Source organism: Somniosus microcephalus, chromosome 5 (assembly GCF_052327205.1).
Source record: "Somniosus microcephalus isolate GS21.2 chromosome 5, FLI_Smic_1.0, whole genome shotgun sequence".
Classification (NCBI taxonomy): domain Eukaryota; kingdom Metazoa; phylum Chordata; class Chondrichthyes; order Squaliformes; family Somniosidae; genus Somniosus; species Somniosus microcephalus.
In genome coordinates, this window is record NC_140991.1 from 217,129,431 (window position 1) to 217,154,866 (window position 25,436).

General features: G+C 49.8%; 1 pseudogene; it reads right to left on the minus strand.

Annotated features, from left to right (window-relative positions):
* Window positions 1-303: 303 nt before the first annotated feature.
* LOC147117577 (ornithine decarboxylase 1-like) overlaps window positions 304-25,436 on the minus strand; it is a 96,980-nt pseudogene continuing 71,847 nt past the window's right edge.

Below are 25,436 nucleotides of genomic sequence, written 5' to 3' on the forward strand. Positions count from 1 at the left end.
GACAATGGGTTTCCGAGGTTGTGAACATTATTCATGCTTTGTCTTTGCTTACTTGTGAAATTTGCATACTTTCTTGTCAGGAATCACGAGGTATCTTTATTGTCCTTTGGGGAATGTTCATTTGTTTTCCCTTTTCAATGGCTGGAAAAGTTTGTGCAACATCTGACTGAACTTTTGATCTTTCGTTGCCAACAGGTGAGACATCCTGCTGGCAGTTTGGACGCTTGAAAATATCCCCACAGAGTAAACATTACTATTCAGTGTCGCTTTTCTGAATTAGGTAAAGCAAGAATTATTTTTTTCTTACCTGGACACCTTGGACATCAGATAATGTATCTGGGCTCTAGGAAAACCATTGAAATTAGATGACAAACTGACACTATATGCTCCCATATGTTCAAAAGTCAGCCAGTCTCCAATCTCCAGTTCAGGCAGCTTCCACTGATCACTGATATGATCTAATTCAGTACAGGTGGGTCCCCAAACCCTGGTGTTATACAGCTGTTGGTCGGAGCAGTGTTTCTGTTTGTGTATGAAGGAGATCAGATCAGTTTTATTAACTTTAACAGCAGTTATACTTGAGCATTTAAGTTATCCTTTTATATTAATCACCATTTTATATTTATTTTTATCCATCTATTAAATATACACATTGATCTCCTATGCCTCATATGTTCAGGTATTTATATTTTAATACATATATTAATACATACATTATTACATTTATTCACATGATCCCCTTTTTGAACACTTAACTACTTTTCCTGATTCCAATACTTGCTGACTTTGTTAATGCCTCTTTCTGCTCAAGCACTTTTCCTTTCAAAACATCCATCATCACCACACGCCTCCATAACCCCACCCTTGACCCGTCAATTCCCTACAACTACCACCCAAACTCGAACCTCCCTTTCTTGAATGTGTTGTCATCTCCCAGCTGCATGTTCACCTCGCTCATAATTTTTTAGGATGAGACGTTTTCGTCTTTCGGATGAGACGTTAAACCGAGGCTCCGTCTGCTCTCTGAGGTGGACGTAAAAGATCCCATGGCACTATTTCAAAGAAGAGCAGGGGAGTTATCCCCAGTGTCCTGGCCAATATTTATCCCTCTACCAAGATCACTATAACAGATTACCTGGTCATTATCACATTGCTGTTTGTGGAAGCTTGCTGTGCACAATTGTCTGCCACGTTTCCTACATTACAACAGTGACTACATTTTTTAAAAAGTACTTCATTGGCTGTAAAGTACTTTAGGACGTCATGAGGTCATGAAAGACGCTATATAAATGCAAATCTTTCTTTCTTTCTTCTATAATTCCATGTTTGGTTATCGGCCAGCAGACAGCACTAAGACTGCCTGGTTAAAGACACCAACGATATCTTCCATGGCATCTTAACACTGCTTGATTGACAATAATTCTGCAGCTTTTGATATGGTCAATGATGCCATCCTCCTCCATCATCTCTCCTTCATAGTACACCAGTGTGGAACTGTACCAAGGCATCTAGCACATCTTCAGCATTTTTCCACATTAAAGACACCAGATAAATGTAGGTTGTTGTTTTTACTGTTGCAAATATTGGGCCAATATTAATACGGTGAGCGCCCAATGTGATGGAATGAGTCAGGCTCCCTTACCAGGTGCATACACCTGAGGGTCACAATGCAACCGAGCACCCAATAGGCCCCGCTATGGGCGGTGAGCACAAATTGGTCTGGAAGCTTTGTCACAAGCTCATTATGATCCAAAAATACGAATGGCCACATAATGTGACTAGTAAGCCTGAGGAGAGCTTCAGCTCCACAACATCCATATGGAACGGGCACCAAAACCATGACATTCATAGCCATCCTACACCCTTATCTGACTGTGCCCCTAACTGTCCTCACCAGCTGCAGTCCCTCCAGTGCCTGTACCCTAACCCTCCTCACTACGGGCTGTGCCTCCTGTGCCTGTACCCTAACCCTCCTCACTACCTGCTGTGCCTCCTCTGCCTGTACCCTAACCCTCCTCGCTACCTGCTGTGCCTCCTGTGCCTGTACCCTAACACACCTCACTACCTGCTGTGCCTCCTGTGCCCGTACTCTAAACCTCCTCACTACCTGCTGTGCCTCCTGTGCCTGTACCCTAACCCTCCTCGCTACCTGCTGTGCCTCCTGTGCCTGTACCCTAACACTCCTCACTACCTGCTGTGCCTCCTGTGCCCGTACCCCAACCCTCCTCACTACCTGCTGTGCCTCCAGTGCCTGTACCCTAACCCTCCTTACTACGGGCTGTGCCTCCTGTGCCTGTACCCTAACCCTCCTCGCTACCTGCTGTGCCTCCTGTGCCTGTACCCTAACCCTCCTCACTACCTGCTGTGCCTCCTGAGCCCGTACCCTAACCCTCCTCACTACCTGCTGTGCCTCCTGAGCCCGTACCCTATCCCTCCTCACTACCTGCTCTACCTCCTGTGCCTGTACCCTAACCCTCCTCGCTACCTGCTGTGCCTCCTGTGCCTGTACCCTATCCCTTCTCACTACCTGCTGTGCCTCCTGTGCCTGTACCCTAACCCTCCTCGCTACCTGCTGTGCCTCCTGTGCCTGTACCCTAACCCTCCTCACTACGGGCTGTTCCTCCTGTGCCTGTACCCTAACCCTCCTCACTACCTGCTGTGCCTCCTGTGCCTGTACCCTAACCCTCCTCACTACCTGCTGTGGCTCCTGTGCCTGTACCCTAACCCTCCTCACTACCTGCTGTGCCTCCTGTGCCCATACCCCTAACCCTCCTCACTATCTGCTGTGCCTCCTGTGCCTGTACCCTATCCCTCCTCGCTACCTGCTGTGTCTCCTGTGCCTGTACCCTATCCCTCCTCACTACCTGCTGTGTCTCCTGTGCCTGTACCCTAACCCTTCTCACTACCCGCTGTGCCTCCTGTGCCTGTACCCTATCCCTCATCACTACCTGCTGTGGCTCCTGTGCCCGTACCCTAACCCTCCTCACTACCTGCTGTGGCTCCTGTGCCTGTACCCTAACCCTCCTCACTACCTGCCGTGCCTCCTCTGCCTGTACCCCATCCCTCCTCACTACCTGCTGTGCCTCCTGTGCCTGTACCCTAACCCTCCTCGCTACCTGCTGTGCCTCCTGTGCCTGTACCCAAACCCTCCTCACTACGGGCTGTGCCTCCTGTGCCCGTACCCTAACCCTCCTCACTACCTGCTGTGCCTCCTCTGCCGGTACCCTAACCCTCCTCGCTACCTGCTGTGCCTCCTGTGCCTGTACCCTAACACTCCTCACTACCTGCTGTGCCTCCTGTGCCCGTACTCTAACCCTCCTCACTACCTGCTGTGCCTCCTGTGCCTGTACCCTAACCCTCCTCGCTACCTGCTGTGCCTCCTGTGCCTGTACCCTAACACTCCTCACTACCTGCTGTGCCTCCTGTGCCCGTACCCCAACCCTCCTCACTACCTGCTGTGCCTCCAGTGCCTGTACCCTAACCCTCCTCACTACGGGCTGTGCCTCCTGTGCCTGTACCCTAACCCTCCTCACTACCTGCTGTGCCTCTTGAGCCCGTACCCTAACCCTCCTCACTACCTACTGTGCCTCCTCTGCCTGTACCCTAACCCTCCTCACTACCTGCTGTGGCTCCTGTGCCTGTACCCTAACCCTCCTCACTACCTGCTGTGGCTCCTGTGCCTGTACCCTAACCCTCCTCACTACCTGCTGTGCCTCCTGTGCCTGTACCCTAACCCTCCTCACTACCTGCTGTGCCTCCTGTGCCCATACCCCTAACCCTCCTCACTACCTGCTGTGCCTCCTGTGCCTGTACCCTATCCCTCCTCACTACCTGCTGTGCCTCCTGTGCCTGTACCCTAACCCTCCTCGCTACCTGCTGTGCCTCCTGTGCCTGTACCCTAACCCTCCTCGCTACCTGCTGTGCCTCCTGTGCCTGTACCCTATCCCTCCTCACTACCTGCTGTGCCTCCTGTGCCTGTACCCTAACCCTCCTCGCTACCTGCTCTGCCTCCTGTGCCTGTACCCTAACCCTCCTCACTACGGGCTGTTCCTCCTGTGCCTGTACCCTAACCCTCCTCACTACCTGCTGTGCCTCCTGTGCCTGTACCCTAACCCTCCTCACTACCTGCTGTGCCTCCTGTGCCCATACCCCTAACCCTCCTCACTACCTGCTGTGCCTCCTGTGCCTGTACCCTATCCCTCCTCACTACCTGCTGTGTCTCCTGTGCCTGTACCCTATCCCTCCTCACTACCTGCTGTGTCTCCTGTGCCTGTACCCTAACCCTCCTCACTACCCGCTGTGCCTCCTGTGCCTGTACCCCATCCCTCCTCACTACCTGCTGTGCCTCCTGTGCCTGTACCCTAACCCTCCTCGCTACCTGCTGTGCCTCCTGTGCCTGTACCCCATCCCTCCTCACTACCTGCTGTGCCTCCTGTGCCTGTACCCTAACCCTCCTCACTACCTGCTGTGCCTCCTGTGCCTGTACGCTAACCCTCCTCACTACCTGCTGTGCCTCCTGTGCCCGTACCCCAACCCTCCTCACTACCTGCTGTGCCTCCAGTGCCTGTACCCTAACCCTCCTCACTACGGGCTGTGCCTCCTGTGCCTGTACCCTAACCCTCCTCACTACCTGCTGTGCCTCCTGAGCCCGTACCCTAACCCTCCTCGCTACCTGCTGTGCCTCCTGTGCCTGTACCCTAACCCTCCTCACTACGGGCTGTTCCTCCTGTGCCAGTACCCTGACCCTCCTCACTACCTGCTGTGCCTCCTGTGCCTGTACCCTAACCCTCCTCACTACCTGCTGTGCCTCCTGTGCCCATACCCCTAACCCTCCTCACTACCTGCTGTGCCTCCTGTGCCTGTACCCTATTCCTCCTCACTACCTGCTGTGTCTCCTGTGCCTGTACCCTATCCCTCCTCACTACCTGCTGTGTCTCCTGTGCCTGTACCCTAACTCTCCTCACTACCTGCTGTGCCTCCTGTGCCTGTACCCTATCCCTCATCACTACCTGCTGTGGCTCCTGTGCCCGTACCCTAACCCTCCTCACTACCTGCTGTGGCTCCTGTGCCTGTACCCTAACCCTCCTCACTACCTGCTGTGCCTCCTGTGCCTGTACCCTAAGCCTCCTCACTACCTGCCGTGCCTCCTGTGCCTGTACCCTAACCCTCCTCACTACCTGCCGTGCCTCCTGTGCCTGTACCCTAACCCTCCTCGCTACCTGCTGTGCCTCCTGTGCCTGTACCCTAACCCTTCTCGCTAACTGCTGTGCCTCCTGTGCCTGTACCCTATCCCTCCTCACTACCTGCTGTGCCTCCTGTGCCTGTACCCTAACCCTCCTCGCTACCTGCTGTGTCTCCTGTGCCTGTACCCTAACCCTCCTCACTACCTGCCGTGCCTCCTCTGCCTGTACCCCATCCCTCCTCACTACCTGCTGTGCCTCCTGTGCCTGTACCCTAACCCTCCTCGCTACCTGCTGTGCCTCCTGTGCCTGTACCCTAACCCTCCTCACTACGGGCTGTTCCTCCTGTGCCTGTACCCTAACCCTCCTCACTACCTGCTGTGCCTCCTGTGCCCATACCCCTAACCCTCCTCACTACCTGCTGTGCCTCCTGTGCCTGTACCCTATCCCTCCTCACTACCTGCTGTGTCTCCTGTGCCTGTACCCTATCCCTCCTCACTACCTGCTGTGTCTCCTGTGCCTGTACCCTAACCCTCCTCACTACCTGCTGTGCCTCCTGTGCCTATACCCTATCCCTCATCACTACCTGCTGTTCCTCCTGTGCCTGTACCCTAACCCTCCTCACTACCTGCTGTGGCTCCTGTGCCCGTACCCTAACCCTCCTCACTACCTGCTGTGCCTCCTGTGCCTGTACCCTATCCCTCATCACTACCTGCTGTTCCTCCTGTGCCTGTACCCTAACCCTCCTCACTACCTGCTGTGTCTCCTGTGCCTGTACCCTAACCCTCCTCACTACCTGCTGTGCCTCCTGTGCCTGTACCCTATCCCTCATCACTACCTGCTGTTCCTCCTGTGCCTGTACCCTAACCCTCCTCACTACCTGCTGTGCCTCCTGTGCCTGTATCCTATCCCTCCTCACTACCTGCTGTGCCTCCTGTGCCTGTACCCTAACCCTCCTCACTACCTGCTGTGCCTCCTGTGCCTGTACCCTATCCCTCCTCACTACCTGCTGTGCCTCCTGTGCCTGTACCCTAACCCTCCTCGCTACCTGCTGTGTCTCCTGTGCCTGTACCCTAACCCTCCTCACTACCTGCCGTGCCTCCTCTGCCTGTACCCTATCCCTCCTCACTACCTGCTGTGCCTCCTGTGCCTGTACCCTAACCCTCCTCGCTACCTGCTGTGCCTCCTGTGCCTGTACCCTAACCCTCCTCACTACGGGCTGTTCCTCCTGTGCCTGTACCCTAACCCTCCTCACTACCTGCTGTGCCTCCTGTCCCCATACCCCTAACACTCCTCACTACCTGCTGTGCCTCCTGTGCCTGTACCCTATCCCTCCTCACTACCTGCTGTGTCTCCTGTGCCTGTACCCTAACCCTCCTCACTACCTGCTGTGTCTCCTGAGCCCATACTCCTAACCCTCCTCACTACCTGCTGTGCCTCCTGTGCCTGTACCCTATCCCTCCTCACTACCTGCTGTGCCTCCTGTGCCTGTGCCCTATCCCTCATCATTACCTGCTCTTCCTCCTGTGCCTGTACCCTAACCCTTCTCACTACCTGCTGTAACTCCTGTGCCTGTACCCTAACACTCCTCACTACCTGCTGTACCTCCTGTGCCTGTACCCTAACCCTCCTCACTACCTGCTGTACCTCCTGTGCCTGTACCCTAACACTCCTCACTACCTGCTGTGCCTCCTGTGCCTGTAACCTAACACTCCTCACTACCTGCTCTTCCTCCTGTGCCTGTACCCTAACCCTCCTCACTACCTGCTGCACCTCCTGTGCCTGTACCCTAACCCTCCTCACTACCTGCTGTACCTCCTGTGCCTGTACCCTAAAACTCCTCACTACCTGCTGTACCTCCTGTGCCTGTACCCTAACCCTCCTCACTACCTGCTGTGCCTGTAACCTAACCCTCCTCACTACCTGCTGTTCCTCCTGTGCCCGTAGCCCTAATTCTCCCCACTATGCTGGGAAATCGCCCAGCGCACAACAGGCAGACAGCAGCCCTTCATTAGCTGCTGGTGCCGGGCACTCCAGCCCTGACACGTCTGGCATGTATTAAGTGACATGTCAGGAGCACCTGGACATTTTATAAATCAGCTGACCTCATGAAATTCAACAGTGTCAGCTGATTCATGTGTAGATGCATGTTGTGGCAGTGACACTGACTGTACATGGAGCACAATATCAGCCCCACCTTCTTCTTATTGCATTTTTCAGAGTACCCTGGAGCTACTTATAGGTAACTTATGATTCCTGCGATATCTTTTCTCACTGGTAAAAGTGTTGCCTATGTATAAAAAGACAAAGGGCTAAAAAGTCAGTATCGCCCTGGTTGGGGCACTAAATTTTAAAAAGTTGCACAGTTAGCACCAGGCGATTATCCTTCTGACCTCCCACTAAATTGATTGTTAGCACGCCAAGAAAGAGCTGGAGCGCTAAATCAAGTGATAATCAGCTAACTTAGGGCACTACACACAGAGAGCGGGGCACTACCCGCAGAACGATAACCAATTTCAGGTGCAGTCCCATTGGGCTCATCATTCACACTGGCTCATTCCAGTTCTTAAAGGGGTTCTAATAGGTCTAAGAGCATTAAAAAACAAGCCTGAAGGCTTTGTGTCTTAATGCGAGGAGCATTTGTAATAAGGTGGATGAATTGGCTGCGCAAATAGAAGTAAACAAATACGATTTGGTTGGGATTATGGAAACGTGGCTCAAGAAAGGCCAGGACTGGGAACTCAACATCCAGGGGTATTCGATATTCAGGAAAGATAGGCAAAAGGGAAAGGGAGGTGGGGTAGCATTACTGGTTAAAGAAGGGATTACCACAATTGTAATGAAGGATATTAGCTCTGATGAGGTGGAATCTGTATGGGTAGAAGGGGAGAAAAACATTAGTGGGAGTGGTTTATAGACCTCCAAACAGTAAGGCGGAGGTTGGGGATGGCATTAAAAGGGAAATTAAAGAAGCGTGCAATAAGGGCACAGTAGTCATCATGGGTGACTTTAATCTACATATAGATTGGGCTAACCAAATTAGTAACAATACTGTGGAGGAGGAATTCCTGGAGAGTTTACGGGATGGTTTCCTGGACCAATGTGTCGAGGAACCAACCAGAGATCAGGCCATCTTAGACTGGGTATTATGTAACAAGAAAGGATTAATTAGCAATCTTGTTGTACGAGGCCCCTTGGGTCGGAGCGATCATAATATGATCAAATTATTCATTAAGATGGAGAATTAAGTAGTTGACTCGGAGACTAGGGTCCTCAATTTAAATAAAGGACACTATGATGGTCTGAGGAGCGAGTTGGGTATAGGATTGATTGGGGAATGGCACTCAAAGGGTTGAAGGTGGATAGGCAATGGCAAACATTCAAAGACCGAATGGATGAGCTACAGAATTTGTTCATCCCAGTTTGGCATAAAAATAAAACAAAAAAGGTGACCCAACCGTGGCTAACAAGGGAAATTAGGGATAGCATAAGGTCCAAGGAGAGGGCATATAAATTGGCCAGAAAAAGCAATAATCCTGAGGATTGGGAGCAGTTTAGGATTCAACAAAGGGGGACAAAGGGATTAATTAAGAAAGGGAAAATAGAATATGAGAGTAAGCTTACAGGGAACATAAAAACTGACTGTAAAAGCTTTTATAGATATGTGAAGAGAAAAAGATTGGTGAAGTCAAGCGTAGGTCCCTTGCAGTCAGAATCGGGAGAATTTATAATGGGGAACAAAGAAATGGCTGACCAACTAAATACATATTTTGGTTCTGTCTTCACAAAGGAGGACACAAATAACCTCCCAGAGATGCCGGGGAACATAGGGTCTGATGAAAGGGTGGAACTGAAAGAAATCAGTATTTGTAGGGAAATGGTGTTCGGAAAATTGATGGGACTGAAGGCCGATAAATCCCCAGGGCCTGATAATCTACATCCCAGGGTACTTAAGGAAGTGGCCCTAGAAATAGTAGATGCATTGCTGGTCATCTTCCAGAACTCGATAGACTCTGGAACAGTACCCATGGATTGGAGGGTAGCAAATGTTACCCCACTATTCAAAAAAGGTGGTAGAGAAAAAGCGGGGAATTATAGACCGGTAAGCTTGGCATCGGTAGTGGGGAAAATGCTAGAGTCCATTATAAAAGATGTAATAGCAGAGCACTTGGAAAGCAGTGACTGGATCGGACAAAGTCAACATGGATTTACAAAAGGTAAATCATGCTTGACTAATCTACTGGAATTTTTTGAGGATGTAACTGGTAAAATAGATAAGGGAGAACCAGTGGATGTGGTGTATTTGGACTTTCAGAAGGCTTTCGATAAGGTCCCGCATAAGAGATTAGTGTGCAAAATTAAGGCACATGGGATTGGGGGCAAGGTATTGACTTCGATAGAGAACTGGTTGGCAGACAGAAAGCAAAGAGTTGGAATAAACGGGTCATTTTCCGAGTGGCAGGCAGTGACTAGTGGGGTACCGCAAGGATCGGTCCTAGGACCTCAGCTGTTCACAATATATATTAATGATCTGGACGAGGGAATTGGATGTAATATCTCCAAATTTGCAGACGACACAAAGCTGGGTGGGAGGGTAAGCTGTGAGGAGGATGTCGTGAAACTCCAGTACGATTTGGACAGATTGGGTGATTGGGCAGAAACATGGCAAATGCACTAAAATGTGGATAAATGTGAGGTTATCCACTTTGGTGGCAAAAACAGGAAGGCAGATTATTATTTGAATGGCAATAGATTGGGAGAAGGTGAAGTGCAAAGAGACCTGGGTGTTCTTGTGCACCAGTCGCTGAAGGTAAGCATGCAGGTGCAGCAGGCGGTTAAGAAGGCAAATGGTATGTTGGCCTTCGTAGCAAGAGGGTTCGAGTACAGGAACAAGGATGTCTTGCTACAGTTGTACAGGGCCTTGGTGAGACCGCACCTTGAGTATTGTGTGCAGTTTTGGTCGCCTTACCTGAGGAAGGACGTTCTTGCCATGGAAGGAGTGCAGCGTAGATTCACCAGGCTGATACCTGGGATGGCAGGAATGACGTATGAGGAGAGATTGTGTCGATTGGGCTTATACTCACTGGAGTTTAGAAGATTGAGAGGGGATCTCATCGAAACTTATAAAATTCTGTCAGGCCTGGACAGACTAGATGCAGGAAGGACGTTTATGATGGCCGGGGAGTCCAGAACCAGGGGTCATAGTCTAAGGATAAGGGGTAAGCCATTTAGGACTGAAATGAGGAGGAATTTCTTCACCCAGAGAGTGGTGAACCTGTGGAATTCTCTGCCACAGAGGGCGGTGGAGGCCAGTTCATTAAATATATTCAAAAAAGAGTTGGATATATTTCTTAAGGCTAAAGGGATCAAGGGATATGGGGAGAAGGCAGGGACAGGGTACTGAATTTGGATGATCAGCCATGATCTCATTGAATGGCGGAGCAGGCTCGAAGGGCCGAATGGCCTACTCCTGCTCCTATCTTCTATGTTTTTTCTATGTTTCTATGTTCAATCATTCTGCACAACCACATTCTCAACATTGATGGCTCTGAAGGCGACCTCCAAGCAATTCAGCAGCTACACCTCTTATCCTCATGGCTGATCCCATTCCCAGGGAGAGAACTTGCCATTTCAACGACCAGGCATTGTAGGCATTGGTTGCGGGAGTGGAGCGAAGGAGGGCAGTGCTGTTCCCGGCCACCGGCAGGAGGCCATTGCCCCAGGTCTTCAGGGCAATGTGGAGTGAAGTGGCCCAGGACGTCTCGGCCAGCAGTGTGGTCCTCAGGACCCTCACTCAGTGCCGTAAAAAAATTCAATGACCTCACTCGGGTGGTCAGGGTGAGTACATGCTTCAACAAGTCCTACATACCAGCATCTGAACCTCAGTCTGTACACACAGCACAAAGCACCACACCCCCACCACTCACCCACCAAGCATCTCCACCTAATCAAACACACATCCACATCTCACGTCTTGCCTACAATCACAGCTATTCAACTATGGCAGGCACATCTCCCAAACACATAGCTGCACACTCGCTCACAAACTTTCCTTTCTCTTGCAGGCCAAGCTGGCCCACAATAGGAGGGAGCAGGAATGAACAGGTGGGGGTGAAGCGGACTTCCAACAGCTTACAGATCTGGAGGAGCGAGTGCTGAGAATCATTGGGCGCCAGGTGGTGGGCGCCGTGGCCGATGCTAACCCCCTTGGGGACAACAACGGTATGTTCATCCCCTCTCCTTCTCTCATCCCACTTCCCCCTCAGAGCACAAGCCATTCCCACTTTCCAGCTCATTATACTGTCTGCACTCCTTGCTCCCTTCCTGCCCCCCTTCCCTCATCTTAGCGTGAGTCTTGTGCCTTTATGTGTTCAGGTAATTAGCAACCAGATCAGCAGCCTGTCCCTGAGCCTCCCAGTGAGAGTGAGGCGGGAGAAGAGGAGGAAGAGCAAAGCACCGCGTCACTGCATGCCTCACCCGCAGGCTCCACCTCAGATACTGGGACTATGCGATCTTTAGAGGCAAGTTTAATAGAGGGATCTGCACTGAGTGATTCACCAGGGATGAGCGGGCTGCAGCAAGGTGAGGGGTAAACAATAGCTCGGGCGTCATCTCCCCGGAGGGCGAGTTCACGCCCGAGTTCTGCTGCGCACGACTCAGATGAGGACCTCAATTGGGAGGCATTCACAAGAAGGGTGAGGGGCATGCATACGGCGATGATAGGTGCAATGGCAAGGGTGCCCGAGAGCCTGTCAGAAATGTTAAGGAGTGTGGAGGAGTCCGCCTCCAACATTGCACAGAGCTCTGCGCACACCATGGAGCCCATCCTTGGCAGTCATCAAAGGATGGTGGACTCCCCGAGAGACCGTGCAGACCCAGACCTCATGCCGCGTGTCATGGGTGATGTGTCAGCAGCCATTGCAGCACAGACAGAAGCGACGCAATGTCTTAGTGCTGTAATGCAGTCAATGGTTGCTGCCATTGAGTTTGAGACTGCTCTCATGCAGTCTCAACTTGATGCTACACAAGTTCTGACTGCTGCCATCATCGCTGGGTCCACCACAGTCCACCGAGGATCTCACGGTGTCGCAGCAGGCCAGCAATCTCTGCTCCAGCAGATTGGTAGGGATGCTGAGGTGCTGCCCCGGCGGAGTGGCAGTGTGTCAGTGGAGCAGGAACCTGCTGTCCTCTCTCAGGATGGCAGCATTCCTGCTCCCACTACTGCCACTCCGCCATTGCCCTTGTCGCTGCCTGTCATCCAGCCAGGTTAGACTGCTGCCGCCCAGCCTGAGCTGGTGCACTGTAATGCCGGGCCTTCCAGGCTCAGAGCTGCTCAAAGACGTCCTGCAAGGCCATCTGTAGTCTCTGGCACTGACACTCAGCAGCCTTCCACCACTCCTGCTGCAGCCACTGGGCACAGACTACGTAGGAGCAGTAGATTAGGAAAAGGGATTGTAAAGAGGGGAGGTAAGGGTTTGCACAAGGGTGATTAGTTAATATTGTTGTTGTATATATGTGTTATCTGAATGTTGAGAAATTTATCAATGAAAATTTGCAGAATTTGTGCTGTCTCTCATTTCAGCTTTGCATTGTGATATGGCATGCGAAATGGATGGAATGATGGGGATGTGGTGAGCAACCGGGATGTGGGGTAGAATTTATTGGAACTGCAGTCTGATGAGGCGGTCACGGACCACCCTTCCAGAAGGCCGATTGAGTGGCTGCCTCCTCCCTCGCTGCTGTTACTCCTTCTGTTGCTCCTGCTCCTTGTCCTCCTCCTCTCCCTCTTCCTCCTCCTGAGGTGGTCCCGCTATGCCTGTTGGCAATGGCTGGGCCCTCATGATGCCAAGTTGTGCAGCATGCAGCACAGCACGACAAAAAGTGATACCCGTGAGTAATGGAGTGCTCCTCCCGAGCGGTCAAGGCAGCGGAACCGTTGCTTGAGCACTCCGATGGTCTGCTCGATGATGTTCCTGGTGGCAGCATGACTCTCATAGAAACATAGGCCCAGAAATTAGTGTCCCAACGGGCGAGTAAGCACCGTGTACTCACGCGTGGGACCGATGGAATTGCCGGTTTTCGGCATGCACAGCGCATGCGCAGGAAACCGGCATTTCCGATCCTCTGAACCAAGGGGTTCAGAGGTCGAACACGTGCGAGCAGGAGTCTGCGCGTGCACGTTGAACTTCCTTTTTTTTCCAGGTTTGCCCGTGCGTGAAGGCCTCCACTTTTTACACTTTAAAAAAGCAGACGTAAGGACTTAATTTTAAAAGGTAAGTGGCCTATTAATTAAAATTAGAATTTTTTTTCCACAAGTTTATTATTTTTAAAGACTTTACAGTAAGGTAAGTGTATTTTTAGCCCAGATTTTTATAAAATTATTATTTTTTTAATTTAAATTCTTGTTTAAAATAGTTATTTAAAGTAATTTATAGTTCATTTAAATATTGTGATTTTTTTTAAATTTTATTTCAAGTTTAAGTACTGTTTTGGGCGCCCGGAGTTTTCATGAGTTTGACAGTTCTTACTGTCAAACTCATGAATGAACTTTTGCATCCTCCGATTGGTTGCCCAGTGCTCACGTGATCCCAGCCGACGCATCGCACTAAGTACGCCGCTGGATCACGCTAGCACAGCGCGCCGGGAGCTGAACCGGGTCACAGACAGGAAATCCACGCAGGCCCAGGCTTCAACTGCCGGCGCGCTAGGTAAGTGTAGGTCGGGGGCTTGCACCCGCGGGAAGCCCCCGACACGAATTTCTGGGCCATTGAAACATAGAAGATAGGAGCAGGAGTAGGCCATTCGGCTCCTTGAAATTGCTCCACCATTCAATGAGATCATGGCTGATCATCCAAATTCAGTACCCTGTCCTTGCCTTCTCCCCATATCCCTTGATCCCTTTAGCCTTAAGAAATATTTCCAACTCCTTCTTGAATATAATTAATGAATTGGCCTCCACTGCCTTCTGTGGTAGAGAATTCCACAGGTTCACCACTCTCTGGATGAAGAAATTTCTCCTCATCTCTGTCCTAAATGGCTTACCCCTTATCCTTAGACTGTGACCTCTGGTTCTGGACTCCCCGGCCATCGGGAACATCCTTCCTGCATCCAGTCTGTCCAGTCCTGTTAGAATTTTATAAGTTTCAATGAGATCCCCTCTCATTCTTCTAAACTCCAGTGAGTATAAGCCTAATCGGCCCAATCTCTCCTCATACGTCATTCCTGCCATCCCAGGTATCAGTCTGGTGAATCTTCGCTGCGCTCCCTCCATGGCAAGAACATCCTTCCTCAGATAAGGCGACCAAAACTGCACACAATACTCAAGGTGTGGTCTCACCAAGGTCCTGTACAACTGCAGCAAGATATCCTTGTTCTTGTACTCGAACCCTCTCGCTACGAAGGCCAACATACCATTTGCCTTCTTAACCACCTGCTGCACCTGCATGCTTACCTTCAGCGACTGGTGCACAAGGAAACGCAGGTCTCGTTGCACTTCCCCTTCTCCCAATCTATTGCCGTTCAGATAATAATCTGCCTTCCTGTTTTTGCCACCAAAGTGGATAGCCTCGCATTTATCCACATTATACTGCATCTGCCATGCTTCTGCCCAATCACCCAACCTGTCCAAATCATACTGGAGTTTCTCGGCATCCTCCTCACAGCACATACGCCCATCCAGCTTTGTGTCGTCTGCAAACTTGAAGATATTACATCTAGTTCCCTCGTCTAGATCATTTATATATATTGTGAATAGCTGGGGTCCTAGGACCGATCCCTGTGGTACCCCACTAGTCACGGCCTGCCACTCGGAAAAAAAGCCGTTTATTCCAACTCTTTGCTTCCTGTCTGCCAACTAGCTCTGTATCCAATTCAGTACCTTGCCCCCAATCCCATGTGCCTTAACTTTACACGCTAATCTCTTATGCGGGACCTTATCGAAAGCCTTCTGAAAGTCCAAATACACCACATCCACTGGTTCTCCCTTATCTATTCTACCAGTTACATCCTCAAAAAATTCCAGTAGATTAGTCAAGCATGATTTACCTTTTGTAAATCCATGTTGACTTTTCCCGATCCTGTCACTGTTTTCCAAGTGCTCTGCTATTCCACCTTTTATAATAGACTCTAGCATTTTCCCCACTACCGATGTCAGGCTTACCGGTCTATAATTCCCGTTTTCTCTCTACCACCTTTTTTGAATAGTGGGGTAACATTAGCTACCCTCCAATCCATGGGAACTGTTCCAGAGTCTATCGAATTTTGGAAGATGGCCAGCAATGCAACAATATTTCTAGGGCCACTTCCTTAGGATGTAGATTATCAGTACCCTAGGATGTAGATTATCAGGCCCTCAATCCCATCAATTTCCCTAACACCATTTCCCTACAAATACTGATTTCTTTTAGTTCCTCCTTCTCATTAGACCCTATGTTCCCCGACATCTCTGGGAGGTTATTTGTGTCCTCCTTTGTGAAGACAAAACCAAAGTATGTATTTAATTGGTCAGCCATTTCTTTGTTCCCCGTTATAAATTCCCCAGATTCTGACTGCAAGGGACCTACGCTTGACTTCACCAATCTTTTTCTCTTCACATTTCTATAAAAACTTTTACAGTCAGTTTTTATGTTACCTGCAAGCTTACTCTCATACTCTATTTTCCCCTCTTAATTAATCCCTTAGTCCTCCTTTGCTGAATCCTAAACTGCTCCCAATCCTCAGGTTTACTGCTTTTTCTGGCCAAGTTATATGTCCTCTCCTTGGATCTTATGCTATCCCTAATTTCCCTTGTTAGCCACGGTTGAGTCACATTTTTTGATTTATTTTTATGCCAAACAGGGATGAACAAATTCTGTCGATCATCCACTAGATGTAATATCTCCATGTTTGCCATTGCCTATCCACCATCGACCCTTTGAGTAACATTCCCCAATCAATCCTACCCAACTCGCACCTCATACCATCGTAGTTTCCTTTATTTAAATTCAGGACCCTAGCCTCTGAGTCAACTACTTCACTCTCCATCTTAATGAAGAATTCTATCGTATTATGATCGCTCTGACCCACTGGCCTCGCACAACAAGATTGCTAATTAATCCTTTCTCATTACATAATACCCAGTCTAAGATGGCCTGATCTCTAATTGGTTCCTCGACATATTGGTCCCGGAAACCATCTCGTATACACTCCAGGAATTCCTCCTCCACAGTATTGTTACTAATTTGGTTAGCCCAATCTATATGTAGATTAAAGTCACCCATGATAACTGCTGTGCCCTTATTGCACGCATCTCTAATTTCCCGTTTAATGTATGAGTGCTGTGCAGGAGTGTTGAGGTTGGGGTTGCGGAGGGGAGTCATGAGCCAGGTGGAGAGCGAATTACCCTTGTCTCCGCCAACCAGCCGCGAGCTTGATGTGGTGGCTGGAAGAGTGCTGGCACAGGATGGAGGCATTGTGGCTGCTGCCAGAATAGCGGGCATTAATGGTGAGGATTCACTGTCTGTGGTCGCACACCAACTGGGCATTAGTTGAGCCTTTGCGGTTACGGAAGACCTCAGGATTGTTATGAGGTACCTGTAAAGCGATGTGAGAGCAGTCAATGGCACCCTGCACCATGGGGAATCCCGCATTCCTGGCAAAGCCACATGCATGCTCGTCCTGCTTCTCTCTGGTGATGGGGAAGGTAATGTAGTCCCTTCTCCTTCTGTAGAGAGCATCTGTGACCTCCCAGATGCAGCAATGGATGGCAAACTGTGAGATGTTAGTTATGTCTCCTGCTGCAGACTGGAAGGATCTGCTGGCGTAGAAATTGACGGCAACAGTGACCTTGACTGCCACTGAGAGAGCCGTGGTGGTCCTGATGTGAGACTAAAGGACTGGCTGCAGGAGGTGGCAGAGTTCTGTGACCATGTCCTTGCTGAAGCGGAGCCTTCTAAGACACTGCTCTTCAGTTAAATTTATCTAGGAGAAGTGTTCCCGGAACACCCTGGGAGGGTAAAGTCTCCTGTTGAGAGCCCTGTTGGCCATCCTCCCTCTGCCCACCTATTCCAATGCTTGTCTCTGCCTCTGCTGCCTCCAACGTTGATACTGGAGGGCGAGGTCGAGTGCCAGTATAGCCCCCATTAACATAACGAAGTGTAGGACTTCCAAATGTTAGCAGAATGAAAGTGACTAATTTTTAGCAGGTAGAACACTCATGAAAGTTACAAACATTTATCTCACTGAAAACGGCTATGTGAAACTGAGAAGGCAGCATTGATTGATGACTAAAATGAAACCGGATGTTGATCCCTTTGTATACCGCTCCTACATGCATCACGCCTCCTCTTCCTGCCATTGTTCAGGCCAGGCACTAAGGCAGGGGGCGACAGTCAATTTTCCCTCTGGGCCATTAACGGTGCATTCTAAGCGCAATGACGTCATGATCTGGCACCCACTAAAGGTCTAGGTGCTAAATGTTAGCGAGTGCTAAATCCCGGGTGAATTTCGCGTGCGGCGTTAGATTTGCTGCAACCCACCGCAAACCCATTAGCGCCCCGTTAGCGCCCCCACCAGGCGCTAACGGGAGGCATTAACATGCCGAATTTCTCCCCCAAAGATCTCATTGTACCTGAGGTAAGTGATGCAATGGGAGTAACTCCACTTAGTTTCCCTTCCAACAGAACTAAAGATACCATAAGATTGAAACACTGTTTTACCTCAAACTTTGTTACAAGAGGTTTAGCTGGAGTAAAGCATTGACAACTAAGCAACATTAATTTGATAAGTTTCTTTATGTTGGAAGTTATGTTTAAAATACTAAGTAGGAAATATTGGCCCAGAAATTCGGGTCGGGGGCTTCCCGCGGGTGCAAGCCCCCGACCTACACTTACCTAGCGTGCCGGCAGTTGACTTCTTGGCCTGCGTGGAATTCCTCTCCGAGGCCTGTCCCAGAGGCCGGCGCGCTATGCTGGTGTGTCCCAGGGGCGTAGTTAGTGCGAAGCGTCCCCTGGGATCACGTGAGCAATAGACAGCCAATCGGAGCAGGGAATGCTCCATTCATAAGTCTTGACAGATAGACCTGTCAAAATGTATAAATGCTGAGGCTGTAAAACTGTACTTTACCTTCAAATAAATTTTTTAAAAACATCACACTTTGTAAATAAACTATAAATGACATTAAATAACTATTTTAAACAAAAATTTAAATTTTTGAAAAAAATAATTTTATAAAAAACGGGGCTAAAAATAAACTTACCTTGCTTTAAAGTATTTAAAAGTAAAAAACCTGTGGAAAAAATGTTTAAATTTTAAATAATTGACCACTTACCTTTGAAAATGAAGTCCTTACGGCTGCTTTTTACATTTCTAAAATGTACAGACTTACCCGCACATTAAAACCTGAAAAAAAAGGAAGTTCAACGCGCACACGCAGACTCCCGCGCGCACGCGTTCGACCTCTGAACCCCTTGGTTCAGAGGATTGGAAGTGCCGGTTTCCCACGCATGCGTAGTGCATGCAAGATTCCGGCACTTCCATCGGGTCCACGTGTGAGTACTCCGTCCGTACTCACGCATTGGGACCCGAATTTCTGGGCCAATATATTTAATATATTGGCACTTGCACAACAGAGCTATTGCTAGTACTACTAATAAATACATTAAAAATCAAGTTGCTTACTTTGTATAGGATTGGCTTCAAGGTGCCATACATATCGCTGTTCAATGCACCAAATGCTCCATCATTTAGATAATACGTAATAGTCTTCTGATTCTCAGCCTACTCATCTAGAAATTATCATTACAAACTTATTAATAACATTCACAGATTCTGCATAAATGGCACTGCAATGATTAAAAAATAAAAGAATCATAAAATAAATTATTGCAAAAGGCAAAGGTTTTCTCTGTTGACTATTTGTAGGAAAATCCTAAATATGTTCTTCCGGCATATGTTTATAATTTTGATTATCAAAGAAATCTTGTCCGACACATTAATTTTTTCTCCCCATTTTTAACACTTTTCTTCGCCAATTTTGCTCACCTCAGGCTACGCACTACTTCCCACCTGAGATAGTAAGCAGGTGATCTGTTGTAAGAACGCTCGCTAATGGCCACTAGACATTTGGACGTGTTTGATGCAAGATGAATTGAATCACACACTGTTCATTTCTTCCCAATGAAGTATGCTGCGATAATGACAAAAATTACCATTGGAGCCGGATTGAGCATTTTTAATCATTTTTCTAGCAATGATATTCACAGCCAGTGTGAACGATGATGTCACATAATAACGGCCAGGTTCAGCAATTATCTGTACTCCACTTTCTTCAGGAAAGTAAATGTCCAGTGCAGGATTGATCACTGCTGTTATCTGCAACAGGCAAAACAATTGGATGCTAATGTCAGATTGCTAGCACTTTATCTTTAGTATAACAAATATATGCTAACCTCCTCCGTCTATACAAAGAGAGAGAAAGAAATAGAAAGATAGACAGAAAAAGAAAGAAATACTTGGATTATAACAGTGCCATTCATAACATCAGACATCTCAGAGCATTTCACAACCAATGCAGTACAATTGCATGACGTGTCGCACTGTTAGGTAAACAAATGCAGCAACGAATTTATGCACAGCAAGGTCCCACAAACAGCAAAAGAGATCCCTGGCCAGTTAAAGTAATTTTGTTGGTGTTAATTGAGGGATAAATGGTGTCCAGAATTGTGGGAAAAATGTCCTGCTCTTCTTCAAATAGCAATAAGATCTTTTACATCTCATCCTAAAGACACACCTTCATCAATGGACTGAAGTGTCAACCTTGATTATATTGTAGGAATGGAGGTTCCTACCAAAAAGACTGAGTTCGACTCAGGTAATTAAATTAATGAACTTTAATGAAAACAAACGAGTTTAAACTGGAAACTGCTAGAACACATCAATAACAGGTCTACTCTCCTTGAGGGCTCCACGAGGACTGATCCTGATCAGGAGAGTGACGTCATGACATCATCACGTTCTTCCCGCCATTGGGGCATCACGTGACTAACGGCATGATGTCATCACGTTGAAACCGTGCTGTAAAGGTAACTAGGCATTGTACAGACAAACAGTGTAATTAAAGGTACAGGCACAGACAGTAACTACATTGCTGTTAAAGGAATTATGTACAACCGCTCTGAGTCCTTTGGTGGCTCTGCCACATGCGCCCCCCGAGAATTGTCTTTAACAGAAAAGGTGAGGCGAGGAGGAGGCCTGATGAGCCTGTCTGATCGACTTCGATACCCTGGCAGAGGAAGTTGACGACCGGTGGACGAGTTGGCAGTCGGTGGCGGCTGAGCAGGCGCGGTGAGCGCAGTTGGTTTGTCAGGCGGCTTTGGTTGATCAGGTGCGGCGGCAACGGGCGGTCGGCCACGTTTGGGTGGTTGAGCGACTACGACAGGGTGGTCCAAGTCCAGATGAGCCGGCTTCAAGCAGTCCACCGAGATGTGATCTGGTTTCCCTCCGACATCGACCAAAAAGGATTTGTCTCCCGGTTCGATGACGCGGAAAGGACAAGTGTAAGGGGGCTTGAGCGGATCCCGGTGAGCGTCGTGTCGGATGAAGACATACTCCGCATTCTTCAGTCCCGGTGGCACATAGGAGGTCTGCAAACCGTGATTGGACGTAGGTATCGGGGCAAAGCATCTGGCCGCTTCTTGGTGGTGAACGAGTTGCCGGGAGGCGGACCATGGCTCTGTGGGAGAAGGGAGGAAATCTCCTGGTACACGGAGCGGCTGGCCATAGACGAGCTCAGCCGAAGACGATTGTAGATCATCTTTGGGCGCCGTACGGAGACCCAACAGGACCCATGGGAGTCTGTCCACCCATCCTGCGCCTTGAAGACTGGCCCGAAGAGAGGCTTTAAGTGACCTGTGGAATCGCTCGCAAAGGCCGTTTGCCTGCGGATGATAGGCGGTGGTGCGATGAAGTTTGGTACCGAGCCCCTGAGCCACAGCGTTCCAAAGATCCGAGGAAAATTGTGGCCCGCGGTCAGAGGAGATGTCCGCCGGTACCCCGAACCGGGCGACCCAACAGGAAATGAAAGCTCTAGCGACGTCTGCCGACGTGGTGGAAACCAAAGGAAATGCCTCTGGCCACCTAGTGGTGCGGTCCACTGTGGTGAGGAGATGAGTATAACCCTGAGAAGGCGGAAGTGGCTCCACGAGGTCCACATGCACGTGATTGAAACGACGCTCTGGAACAGTGAACGCAGCCACTGGAGCCTTGACATGACGCTGGACTTTGGCCTCCTGACATACGACGCAGGTATTAGCCCAGTCACGGACATCGATGTGCATACCTTTCCAGATGAACTTGGCTGAAATAAGCCATTGCGAAGCCTTCATCGCTGGGTGCGACAACCCGTGTATGGCATCAAAAACCCTCCGGTGCCATGCGACTGGCACTATGGGACAAGGAACTCCCATGGAAACGTCGCAAAGGAACGTGGCACCTGCGGCCTGGAAGACGACGTCGGTCTCTTGGAAGCTGGAGGGAACGGTTCGATATGATTAGACCTCCGAATCCGAAACCTGATCTTGCGCCATGAGGGCGTAGTCGATCCCCAGGTGCACCACGTGGTCCGTCGCACGGGAGAGGCAATCTGCCACCAGGTTGTCCTTACCAGACACATGTTGAATGTCCGTGGTAAATTCTGAAATGAACGTCAAGTGATGTTGTTGACGAGCGGACCACGGTTCGGTGGTCTTGGCCATGGCGAACGTAAGGGGTTTGTGGTCGACAAAAGCCATTAAGGGGCGCCCCTCCAATAAAAACCGGAAATGGCGAATTGCGAGGAAAAGGGCCAGGAGTTCCCTATCAAAGGTGCTGTACTTTTTTTCATTTGTTCGCAATTGACGGCTGAAAAACGCCAGCGGTTGCCACGTGCCGTTGACCCATTGTTCTTGCACCGCACCGATGGTGTAGTCTGACACGTCGGTGGTAAGGGCAATAGTAGCACCTGGAAGTGGGTGCGCCAGCATGGTTGCGTTGGCCAAAGCGTTCTTGGTGTCGCCGAATGCCTTGATCATTTCAGCTGTCCAGCTGATTGGGTCTTTACTGGACTTGCCCTTGAGGGCCCCGAACAAGGGTTGCATGAGTTGAGCCGCCTTGGGGACGAAACGGTGATAGAAGTTGACCATCCCCAGGAACTCCTGCAAGGCCTTGACTGTCGACGGCCGCGAGATAGAAGTAACCGCCTCAACCTTCGTCGCCAAAGGGACGGCGCCGTCCGATGTTATGCGATGTCCCAGGAAATCGATTTGTTGTAGGCCAAACTGGCACTTGGCCGGGTTGATGATTAAACCGTGTTGGCTGAGGCGCGTAAAGGGGGAACGCAAATGGGAGATGTGCTCCTCCTTGCTGGCACTGGCGATGAGTGTGTCGTCAAGATAGACGAAAAGGAAATGCAGGTCTTGAAGAACAGAGTCCATTAAACGCTGGAACGCCTGTGCTGCATTCTTTAAGCCAAACGGCATCTGCAGGAACTCGAAGAGGCCAAAAGGGGTGAAGACTGCGGTTTTCGGGATGTCTTGTGGGTGCACTGGAACCTGGTCATATCCATGGATGAGGTCGACTTTAGAGAAGATAGTATTTCCCACCAAGTGGGCCGAGAAGTCCTGGATATGCGGGATCGGGTACCGATCTGGAGTGGTGGCGTCGTTGAGGCGTCGGTAGTCACCGCATGGCTGCCAGCCGCCGCCTGGTTTCGGCACAATGTGGAGAGGTGAAGACTAGGGACTCTTCGATCGCCTAATGATGCCGAGCCGCTCCATTGTGGCGAACTCCGCCTTTGCAGCTGCAAGCTTGCTAGGTTCGAGCCTTCTAGCCCGCGCATAAACCGGGGAGCCAGTAGTGGTGATGTGATGTTCAACACCATGTTTCATCACCAAAGAGGAGAAGGTGGGCCTTGTCAGCTCCGGAAACTCCCCGAGGAGCCGCGTGAAGTCATCTGGAGGAGGGAAAGCACAGGCAATGGAGCGCGCCACGGAGGTACCGTGGAAGCACGGGGTCGAGTGGAAGGTGGCCGCGTTGATCAGCCGGCGGTGTCGGACATCGACTAGTAGGCTGTTGGCACACAGAAAATCTGCCCCTAGGATAGGCTGTGAGACTGTAGCTGTGACGAAATTCCAAAAGAAGCGCTGACTGCCGAAACAGACTTCGACCCGCTGCTTTTGGAACGTTCGAATAGCTGCGCCATTAGCCGCTACGAGGGAAAAACTGAGCTTCGACGCAGGTAGAATGCTACACTGCGCCCCGGTGTCACAAAGGAAACGGCGGCCTGAGAGGGAATCGGTGATGTAGAGGAGTTTCCCTGTAGAACCGACGGCCATCGCCACTGCGGAACGCCCGTTAGACTTGGTCATCGGTCGCCAGGGACGCCGCCTGCGCCTTCTTGTTTTTTTTGGGCAAAAAACTGCAGGGGGAACGGCAGCATTGTGCTTTCGCACCAAAACAGGTGCGGTAGGAGCACCAGCCCGCTGTAGGAGAAACCGGGACCGCGTCTGTGGGGGGTGGGCGCCTCGTGGCCACGCAGCACTGCTGGGTAACCATTAAAATCTTGTCAGCTTTGGCCGTAAGCTTGGCGCAGTCAGTAATGTCGGAGCTGGCCAGGGCAGCCTGAACCTGTTCAGGCAGTTGATAGAGGAAAAGCTCCCGGAAGATGAAACATTCCGGTTCAGCACCCAAGAGCGTGAGCATTTGACTCATGAGCTCAGACGGTTTGGAGTCCCCGAGGCCGGGCAGCGTGATGAGCCGGCGAGCACGCTCCGACTTTGATAGCCCGAAAACCTGAAGCAACCGCGCCTTAATTGCATCATACTTGCTGTCAGTAGGAGGACTACCGATGAGGCTGATGATCCGTGATGCAGTTGCGCTGTCGAGGGCGGAGACCATGTAATAATAACGGGTCTGATCCGCGTTGATGTTCCAAATGGTGAACTGGGCTTCAGCCTGAATGAACCAGGCGTCTGGCTGTTGCTCCCAGAACTGTGGCAGTTTCAGCGTGATGGCGTTCGTGTCCATGTTGAATCTTCCACGAAAATCGTTCGTAGAAATCGGGGTCACCAATGTAGGAACGGAGGTTCCTATCAAAAAGATTGAGTTCGACTCAGGTAATTAAATTAATGAACTTTAATGAAAACAAACAAGTTTAAACTGGAAACTGCTAGAACACATCAATAACAGGTCTACTCTCCTTGAGGGCTCCACGAGGACTGATCCTGATCAGGAGAGTGACGTCATGACGTCATCACGTTCTTCCCGCCATTGGGGCATCACGTGACTAACGGCATGACGTCATCACGTTGAAACCGTGCTGTAAAGGTAACTAGGCATTGTACAAACAGTGTAATTAAAGGTACAGGCACAGACAGTAACTACATTGCTGTTAAAGGAATTATGTACAGCCGCTCTGAGTCCTTTGGTGTCTCTGCCACAATATGTTCAAATATGTTCAAGTCCATAATTGGTCCAGGACCATAACATTGTGATTCAGAGAAAACTGCACTACTAAATATCCAAACTCAAGAGAATGAGACAGTGCACAATATCTGTTTTTTGTTTGGTCTGGGGATGTCAGCAACACTGGCAAGGTTGCATTTATCGCCCACCACTAGTTGCCCTGAGAAATTTAACATGTTGGGGGATGGTGAGCCAATGTATGTTAGCGAGGGCCGGGCGGATGGGTGAGCTAGACATAAGACAAGCTTCTGCAGAGGATTTTGAACAAGTTGAAGCTTATGGAGGGTCAAGAATGGAAATTGGCAAAGGGAGAATTATAGAGCAGTCAAGTCTGGAAGTAATAACGGCATGCATGAGGGTTTGAGCAGCAAAGAGGCTGAGGTGGGGTAGAATCAGGCAATGTTGTGGAGGTGGAAGTAAGCAGCCTTGTGATGGAAAGCATAAGTGGTCTTAAATCAAGCTCAGAAACACTAAGGTTGCCAGCAGCCTGGTTCAGTGTGAAGCAGTGGCCGGGGAGAGGAGTAGATCTGGAGGCAGGAGAGTAGCATTGTACAGTGTTTCTAAGCTACAAAGAGGAATTCAATACTGAATTGCTGTGAATTTTAACCCTATTTACTGTACCTCCTCAAATATAATTTTTTCATCATCTGAGCCAGGGAAACCACCTCCAATGTGTAGGGGGTTTCTCTTGCTTGTTCTGGTCTCCTGCCAGGTTTCGTGCAATAATTACCCTTGAGTGGTTCGACTCACTCCCCCTACGGTTCTAGACCTTGGACTTAG